The following is a 10650-nucleotide window of genomic DNA, read 5'->3' as shown; positions in this document are numbered from 1 at the left end:
TACCCACTGTGTCCCATCAATGCAAGCTGATAAATCATGGCCTTTCCCTTTAATCTGAGGATCGCAAATCAATACTTCCATTAGCATTATTACTCCCAAAGCACCTCCCCAAGAGCATCGGACATGTCCTCTCCCAAGAACAGAGCCACAAGGATGATGAATCTACCTCTGAGATCCCATTGATCACAGCAGGAAGGGAGGGGATGAGAAGGAGAGAAAAAAAATGCAAGGAAGGGTACAGGGGAAATAAAGAGTCTGAAAAAGTCAAAAAAAACACTGCTTAAAGTGTTAAGGGTGGACCCTGAATTTACACTTTGAACAAGTTCTCAGGTGATACTGATGTCACTCGTCCAGGAAACTCACTTGAAAACTACTGGTTTACACAGTGGATGGATTCTTAAAGTAACATATATACATTGAGAATGCTTTTTCTTCTTATTTGGGCAGGAAAGTATAAGTCAAGAAGAGAGAAAAATCGCCTGCTACCTCACCACCCACGACCACTGGATTCCACACAGACACACACACCCATACACATGTACACTTCCCTCTTGAAAAAAAAAAATCACACTCTACGTTTTTCTACACTCACCTCCTTCACTGAACACATCAGGAAGCTTCCTCCATATAACTTCTACTAAATGCATAGCACGAGCATTTGTCTAGATTGATCACAACTGTGTGTGAAATCTTCTTCAGTAACTTTATTGTTTTAATTAAACATGTTCAGTGTAAGAATCAAACACTAGAGGAAAATACAAAGAAAGGAAAACCCATCTTAATTCCCACCACTCCAGAGGTAGTCCTTGTTGATAAATTGATGTATATTTTCAATGCACATATTCCTTTATGCATTTATAATTTTACATAAATTGAACATATAATCCATGCTGTTTTGTAACCTGCTTTTTCCACTTACAGAAAATAAGTTTTGATACAGCAAATACAATCTCAAAAATCCTTGGGAAATGTATTACATAATGGAATCACCTCTGAATTTTAAAAAAGTCCTCTTATGAAAAGAAACATTCTTCATATAGTAAATTTTTGCCTACTACTCATAAATCTACTTCATCATTGTTTAAAGTGAGTATGTGTGCGTGTGTGTGAATTCCATATTTCATTTACCAGGTCTGCTTTAGGAAGAGTTCACCTGCATTAAGGATTAGCCTTTCGCAGTAAATCAGAATCTGTGGTCTAAGTCCCTGTTCGCAACACAGATGGTCAGAAACTTGGAGCATCTAAAGTTTCTGGAGTAAATTCTGGATTTTCTCTAGCATCTAGGACTAAAGACACTGATCTCTGATCTCATTTGAGTTTCACCAGTGTTCTGGTTCTAAAATGAGTCACTGGCTAAAGGTCTAGTAAGCAAAAGGCGGAAGTGGGCAGACGGGGGGCGGGGCCTTGATACCATCGATATAGCTCAGAGAGCACACCCATGTCCCAACACCCATGCAGGGGGGCCTTCACATGAACCAAGCATTCCTTTGCATCACATAACATCACTACACTTTTTTATTTGACATCTTTTGGTTAATTTGTCCTGTTTCCAGATAACCCTTGATGTGAGATTCATTGAGATCATGCACAAAACACACTGAGCCCAGCGCCCAGCATGTAGCAGGCACTCAGTAAGCATCAGTGTCACTGAAACGGGTCTCCCACTTTGGGCCTGCCTTCCCTCACTGGGCCAGACCACACCTGCATTCTGCAGACACTAAGAGATGCACAATTTAGGACACCAAGACCCTTAAAGATGAGTTTCCAAAGGATGGGAATGCCCGGTTCCCCATCAAATCCAAAGCCTAACAAAGCCCAGATGTTATTTACACAGAATGCAGCCCTCTGCCTAAAGGAGGAAATCACCATCATCGCAGCAAACATGACTTTCAGAGCAGACCTAGCTGGCCTAGGACATAGGAGGACAACACATGGCTTCACCCATAGCATAAAGCTGGCAAAGGGAGGGAGCCTTCAAAACCCTCATATTCCTTTGCCCCAGAAGAAGCTGGGCACCATAGTAAGGTCTAATCACATCCTCCTTTTGCCTAGTTTGTAATACAAAAACACAATGTAGCCCTAATGTATTTATAGAAGGCAAGGAAATAGAGATTCAAATAAAGGGAGAGGGGGACCACAAGAGGGATGTATCCATGTGTCTCATTCTAAAAAGGGATCAATTAGCGCAGCAGTTCATGCTAAACAATACTTGTCACATTCTGTTAATTCCATCTGATGCCATGCAGAGGGGAAAAAATCATTGCATGGCAGTGCCAGGCATCTCAAGCTTCATTAAAGCGATTTTTCCCAGGAGTCTTCTATAACAGCATGGAAAGCACTTAGTACAGTACCTGGAACGTCATAAGTAATCAATAAATATAAACTAGTAAAAGCGGCAGCAGCAAGAATGACTTGCCTAGAGCATCCATTTAGCTAGTTGGAACACTGCTCAGCTAGAATCCAAGCCTTCTCACAATTAAATGAGAGCTCCTCCCGTGAACCCTCCCTCCCCATTCCTTCATTGCCTGAGACTTGGCCCTTGTGTCTCCAGTCTTCCAAGTTCTCCAGCCGACCTTGGATTTGTTCTCTCCAACATCTCTCGAATCCAGGATGATAGAGATATCCCAGCTAAAGAACTAAACTTCATAGGTCTGACACTGACACAACCTATGGAATTCAGTTCTCAAAGCTGAGGATACACATAGGCTTTCCAGAGTCTCGCACAAAGACACCTCATCATGGTCCGGGTCCATCCCAACCCTGTAAGATACAAGAAGAGCAAAGTCAGGTGAACCCAGAGCAGCCGCCTCCCTGGACCAGGTCTACTTCTGACACCTGTGAGTCCTAACCACCTGGAGGATGTGCTTCACAGATAGTATTAGTCACTCAGTTGTGTCAGACTCCGAGACTCCATGGACTGTAGCCTGCCAGGCTCCTCTGTCCATGAAATTCTCCAGGCAAGAAAACTGGAGTGCGTAGCCATTCGCTTCTCCAGGGGATCTTCCCAACTCAGGGACTGAACCCGGGCCTCCTGTGTTGCAGACAGTCTTTACCATCTGAGTACCGAGGAAGCCCACCTCTCAGACATGCACGTCATTAAGCACGGTAGCTGGCCTTTCTTGCCTTCTGGCCCTCCCACACGCTCTTCCCCTGCCTGGAAAACTCTTCCCTTTCTCCACCAATTCGTTCTCAGGTTCTTACCTTCAATGTCACTGCCTCAGAGAGACCATCTATGGCAGAAACTGCTCATTGTTTAACCTACATCTCTTCTCCCCTCCTTCTGACTAATAGGATCTGCAAGGTTATAACAGAGCCCCTAAGGGCACATGACATCCAGCATATGACTTTCTTTCCCAGCCTCATGTGATTAAGCCTTGGATATGAGCAGAAATGAAGAGCTTTCCAGGGCCCCCTCCCTCTCTTAGTGCTGGACTATAGACAGGGTGGAGAATCACCATGGACCATGCAGATGAGGACAGCATCCCTCTCTGGGACAAAAAGAGCAACATGCCAGGAGATCCTCAAACTGTGGGCTTCCATATAAGGCCCAGACTGCTTACGCCTGTGCTACTGTATGAGTGAGAATTCAACATCTACTTTGCTTGCTAAGTCGCTTCAGTCATGTCTGACTCTTTGCAACCCCATGGACTGTAGCCCACCAGGCCTCTGTGCCCATGGGATTTTCCAGGCACAAATTCGGGAGTGGGCTGCCATTCCTCCTCCATGGGATCTTCCCAACCCAGGGATCGAACTTGTGTCTCTTTCATCTCCTGCACTGGCAGGCAAGTTCTCTGCCACTAGCACCACCTAGGAAGCCTCTTCTACCTGGCTTAAGCCACTACCATTTGAGGATCTCTGTTGGAACACTTGAATGTTACAGTTTTCCAAATACCTCTTCCTTAACCCCCAATAACTCCTGCTAGTCTCTGTCATAAGATTTGGCTCTTTCCCTTCATAGTATTTACCAAAACTGACTAACTACAAAACTTTCTGTATGGTTATTTAAGCAATATGTATCTCCCCAACAAGATTATGTTTACCACAGTGGCAGAGCTCATGCTAGGCTTTTTTAAAGTATATATAATAGTTTTATTGAGATACAATTCACATATCATACTATCCTATTTAAAGTGTACAACTTGGTTTTTAGTATATTCATTATGTATCTATCAACATAATCAATTTTAAAACATTTTCTTCAAACAATCCAAATGGATCGTTTCCACTTTTTGCCTATTATGAATAATACTTCTGTGAACACCTGTGTAAAAGCATAAGTGCAGACCTATATTTCCATTTGTCTTGGGTATATCCCTAGGAATAGAATTGCTGGGTCATATGGTAACTCTATTCCAAACTGTCCTCCAGGGTCGTTGCACCATTTTACAGCACTACCAACAGTATGTGAGGGCTTAAATTTCTCCACATCCTCCACCAAGACTTGTCATTATCTTTCTTTTGATTATAGCCATGCTACTGGGTGTGAAGCGATACTTCATTGTGGTTTTGATTTGCATTTGCCTATGACTAATGATGTGGAGCCTCTTATTTGCTGGCCATCTGCATGCCTTCTTTGGAGAAAAGTCTTTTCAGATCCTTTACCAAGTTCTTAATTTGGCTGTTTTTCTTTTTATTACTGAGTTGTAAGAGTTCTTTATATGTTCTGGATACAAGTCTCATGTGTATGATTTGTAAATATTTTCTCCACTCTATGGGTTCTTTCAACTTTTTTGACACGTGTGCGTCTGTTTTCCATAACATTATTTCCAGCTTCAAGCATAATGTATAGTTCATGTAGGCACTGCAGTGATTTGGGAGAAAGGAAAGAAAGGGAGGAAGGGAGGAACTTTTAGGGACCATGTGGTTTAATTTCCCTGTTTTACAGATGCGGAAACTGAAAGCCTTGAGACATTAAGATGCTGCACAATGAGACAACAAAAACAAGGAGCTAGAAGTTAGACCTTGGAGAAGGCAATGGCAGCCCACTCCAGTACTCTTGCCTGGAGAATCCCATGGACGGAGGAGCCTGGTAGGCTGCAGTCGATGGGGTCATGAAGAGTCGGACACGGCTGAAGCGACCTAGCAGCAGCAGCAGAAGTTAGACCTGGGTTCTAGTCCCAGGTTGTGAGAACTAAGCAGGTCACATAATCTCTCTGCAGATCAGAGAACTCCTCCTTCCAAGCAGGCACTGGAAGGAGCAAAGTGAACGAATGCATAAGAAAGCACTGCTTGAACATGAGTTCTAACTCTTGAGGCCCAAGATCAAATCGCTAAATCAGTCAAGTCAAAAAAAGGTGGAAGATGGCCCAATTTCTGGTCTGGGTGCATGCTGGGGTATTATAATGCATTTTTCAGATTGTTGCTGATTCCCATCATCAACTGGGGTATCTTCTGGTTCAACATAGGGAAGTATCTATCCAGAATCAAATTGTGAATCTTCCTAGTCACTGAGCGTCCCGGACAAGACATGATGCTTCTACTAAGTACAGTCCCCGAGCAAGGCTTGTGTCTCGTTCACTGAGGAACCCTCAGTACCAAATACTGTGCCAGGCCCACGGCAGATGCACAGAAGCACTGTTTAGTGAATGAGCAGCTGAGTGAACGAATGAGCACATGTAGCATGAACCTCTATCCCACAACCTTAATGAAGCAGATGGGGAGGAATTTTTATGGGGTAGAAGGATTCTGAGGTAGCATCTGGGCTGTAAAGCACAAGAATTGATAGCATGCTCTGGTGTTTGGTGACCAGGTTCTAATCCCAGCTCTGCCACTGGCCGGCCTGGAGACCCTGGGCACGTTACTGACCACTCTGAGACTGTTTCCTCCTCTGACTAGGAGGATAATAGACCCACCTCTCTGAGTTGTTGTGGGAGTAAGCAAGATGACGAGCATGGAACACAGTGCTTGACTTGCAGTAAATACTCAAGTAATACGAGCTTTACATCACAATCAGGAATGAACGCTGTGACAGATGAACCAAGTCTGCCACGAGTGCAAAGAGGGAAAGAGGCAGCCACATATTTTGATCTCTACTTAAATGCACATCCGTTTATATCTATCACTGTGCTACACCCATGCCTTCCACTGCTGTTCCATGCCAGGCTTCATGCTCTGTTCATCCATGGCCCTAAGCCAAGGCTCCAGGCATTTTTCATTCTGGTTGGATCCACACAATTTGGTGATTACTATATAAACACCATGTATTGCTCACACTTCAGCATCAGTTCTGCTTACTGTAAACAATCCACTTGGCACTCACTTCCCCCGGGGTAGTGTGGAAAGCCTTCTCTACCATCCTCAACTCAACCTGTCACACTTAGAATTCAATGTCATGTACAATGCAAATACCCAGATTTGAAAAGCTCCACTGATTCACTGCTTCAGTAAATCTTACTTCCTCCCTTTTTTATGAAGGAAACCCAAGAACATGGAAAGGGAAAGGGAGATACCCTTACTGCCAAAAGCTCCAACTTAAATGACTCTGAGATATAAGAGGTAGCGACACAGGAATCTAATGGGAGTCGGGGAGGCACACAATGTGAAAACCACCAAAGCACCAACCGCTTGCCAGACGCACACAAGGCACTTCACATGCAAATCGGTGGGAAGTAGAGACTGTTGCCTTCTCCACTTTACAAAAAAAAAAAAAAAGAACTTGAGGAGGAAGAGGAAGAGAAAGGGAAAGAGGATAAAGGCTAAGCTGTTAAAACCCTCACCCTAGTACACACACACAACAACAACAATTGTAACCACTCTGCCCCACTGGTTGCCTCTTAGAAAAGGTTCCTTCCTTAAAGCAATGTAAAGATTAGGTAAGGTGGTGATGTATATAGATTTTAAAAAAAAGTAATTGTAGAAGGCTGCTGCTGCTGCTAAGTCACTTCAGTCATGTCCGACTCTGTGCGACCCCATAGACGGCAGCCCACCAGGCTCCCCTGTCCCTGGGATTCTCCAGGAAAGAACACTGGAGTGGGTTGCCATTTCCTTCTCCAAGTACATATAATATATGCTAAGATAGGCTCATGGATATATTGTACAACATGGGTAATAAGCTAATATTTTGTAATAACTGCAAATGGAAAGCAGCCTTTAAAAATGTATAAAAATTTTAAATTTTTAATTCAATTTTTTTTAAAAAAAATAGGAATTCCCTGACAGTTCTGTTGTTAGCACTCCACGCTTCCACTGCAAGGTGCACAGGTCCAATTCCTAATCAGGGAACTAAGATCCTGCATGCTGTGTGGAGCAGCCAAAAAAAAAAAAAAACAAATGAAATCTATATGCTAATCCTGGCATCAGCAAGAAGGACCTTGAGCTGATAGAAAGAAGACCTCACTCTAGGAACAGTTCCCAGGAAGGCTCCCCTCACAATCGACCTTGTCTCCATAAGTGGAACCCAGTGCCTGGGGCTAGACCTTGGCTTACCTGACTCCTCTTTCTTTCTCACCCTCCCTTCCATCTCTCTGCAAAGCCTGTGAGCTCCACCTTCAGAGCACACAGGAGCCTTGCCTCTCTCTCACCCACACCATCACCTCCCACTGAGGACCTGGCATCAGCCTCCTCGCTGGGCCCCTAATTCCACTCCTGCCCCTGCTGCCCATCCTCCAAACAGTGGCTGGGAAGAGCCACTCCAAAGGCAAACCAGCTCAGCCACTGCCCTGCATAAAGCTTCCAAATTCTCTCAAAGCAACACCCAGCCCCCCAAGCACAGTGTATAAGGCCTGTGTGATCTGGTCCCTGTCCCATCTCCAGCCTCATCTCTCACCATCTTTCCCTCACTCATCCATTCCTTCCCACCTGGCCTCCTTGCTGTTTCCAGTTCCTTCATGCTGTGGCCTTTTCCTGGGACATTCTTCCCCCTTCTTCCAGAGTCTTCTCAAGTGTCACCTTGTCTGAGTCACCAGAACACCTCCCCTCACCTAAAAAAAAAACCATACACACACCCACACTCACCCCCAAGGACTCTAGCTCTCTGCCTGCTCTTTTTTTCTTTATAGAATTTCTTCCTATTTGACAGTTACAGCTACTTATTTGTTTATTGCCTGCCCCACAAGAATTAAAGTTCCAGGAGGATAGGCACCTTGACCATAATAATGCCTGACAAGGAGTGGGTCAGTTCTCTACCTTTTTTTTCATGATCATCTCTCAAAGAGCCTTTTTAGAAATTTTTCCTAATCATCTCCACTATGAAATTTTAATACCATAGATATGTCATATAGTGTTCATGTACCATATGTATATCTGTGCTTTATACACAAAAGGAATGAAACTGTTCACCTCCTACAAACCAATTTTTGTGCCTTTGAGGGGGTGATAGTTCCCCTGTTGGGAATGCAGAGAACAGGTGCTTGATAAATATTTGCAAAACAGATAAATCGCCTGAGGTGGACAGCAGGCTAAAAGACACACATTATTCAAGGTATTAAGTTCAGGTCAGGAAATTCCCAGCGACCTCGCCACCCAACCCTCCAATCTGCAAAGTGAGTACATCCTGTCAAGCGGTGTCTGGTGACTATGTGGTATTTTTCTAATTCAGGTTTTCAGCTGTTTAAAAAAAAAAAAAAAACCCTAATCTTATTTTGCATCCCAACTCTTACCATTATTTTGGATGCTTAAATTCACTATTCCTTCACCTCAACCCCAGGCATGCTTTAAAACCCAGATAAGCGCCACCTACCCCCAATTCATGCACAATACATTCTTCATCCATAAACTTTCATTGGTTTCTATGTTAGCCAGATTCTGGAGATGAAAAGACAATTATGATCCAACTCCTGCCCTCTGGCAGCTTTAGGCATGTGAGGGTAGGCAAGATGTTTAATATAATACAAAACATACGAGGAGGGACAAAGTGCTTTGAAAGGACAGTGGAATCTCTCCATCTACATCCAGCTATCCATTCGTCCATCCCTCATTCACAGAGCACCTGCTATGTCATGATCTGGAGCATGATGCTAGGGGTACAGCAGGGAACAAGATGAGCATAGCTGCTGCTCTGGTCTTCCTGGAGATGACCAAACCACAGGAGAGACTGAGGTGTTACTGATAATCTCACAAAACAAGTGAGCTCAAATGTGAGAGACGCTACCAATGGAAAAGTAGACGATCCTATCAAGTGGCAGTTAGGAAAAAGTGACATTTAGGGAGAAGTCCCGAAGGATGAATAGGCTGTGGCCAGGAGTCCAGGCAGAAGGAACAGAATGTTCTGACACTGTGAGACAGGACGGGAGCAGGCACACAAGTGGGGAGTGAGAGGGACCCCTCTCCTGGGGAGAGTGCCGAGACCAGGGATGACAAGGTCATCCTAGAGGTGAGGGAGGCCCAGGCAGCCAAGATCCAGTTCATATCACCCTTTCTTAGGAATTAGGGAAAAACAGAAGCAGCACAGAAATGATGTGATCCTACTGCATTTTTTAAAACATTCTGGCCAGATGCGATACACAAGTAGGGGAAGGGCATGAAATAGTCCTGTTTAGCCAGCATCTGGTCATGCAATGATCCGTGGGTTCTTGTATCCATCAGTGCGTGTTTGTGAGACCGAAATTCTCAAAAACAGGTGTCTATTGCACATGATAAGACAATCACAAAACATTTCTTGGGTAATTATTCTTTGATAACAAATTCTGTCTTTCTTATAATGAACAACTCCTTGCCTCTGCCCTCTGAAACATTCCCTCCTGTCCCCAACTGTCCCACGCCCTCTGCCACTGTTACATTCTGGTTCTGAAGACCACCACACCTTTCAGAAAACCTCCTCACAAGCTCTCTGAACATTCACTGCATCGCCCGAACAGGGGACATAGGAGTCACCCAGAGCCTCCAACCTCTGGTTCTTCAGAGCCTCTATCACCAATGAGGCAGGAGTTCACACCTGTGCTGCTGAAGGAGGCCACAGTGAACTTCAACTCCACAGCTAGAACCATTTCTCAGCCGAAATGGAGAACAGGACAGAGCAACTCAGCAAAGTAATTGCCTCCTATTTACCAGGACGTACTCTGCACTGTGAGATAGTTTATCAACTTCATGAGATTTGCAGTCAGCACACACTGAAATGAAAGAACAATACAAAGGCCTTTTAACCACTGACTGTTTACATTTATCAACACTCCTGTTCTACCCATTATTAGCACTTCCCCAAGACAGAACCCAGGGGAAAAAACTGAAGTTGTATGAAATCAATAAAAACCTGAATTCTCCAGGTACACAAGACAGAATTCTGTTGTATAACTCTGTTGGGTAAATGTATGCAACTTATCCTGTGGAAAGAAACCCACACCTGACCTGATCTTGATGTGTTATGGTAGATGAACTCTTCATTTCTTTTTCCAAGAATTCATACCCTTCTCCATCATGCATTTTCCCTATTCTTTGAGGGAAAAATAAAAACTAACCCAAAAGTTGTCATAAATATGATCTTGCCCCCCCAGAATTACCACCATGGCACTCTGCTCTGGCTATATACAGTCAGAATATAGGAATGAGTGTCTAGCATGTGAGACTTTGAGGAGAGCTACTAACTAATCTAGTATAACTTTGCAAACCTAAAATCCTTTCAAAGCTAAATGAATCCTGGTCTTCCAGTTCGTTTCCAAAAGGTGTAAAGGAGAGGCATCCAAATTGCTTTATATGCTCCCCACTAAAAAAATAATC

This window comes from Ovis aries, chromosome 5 (assembly GCF_016772045.2).
Source record: "Ovis aries strain OAR_USU_Benz2616 breed Rambouillet chromosome 5, ARS-UI_Ramb_v3.0, whole genome shotgun sequence".
Classification (NCBI taxonomy): Eukaryota; Metazoa; Chordata; class Mammalia; order Artiodactyla; family Bovidae; genus Ovis; species Ovis aries.
This window is presented reverse-complemented; position numbering follows the sequence as displayed.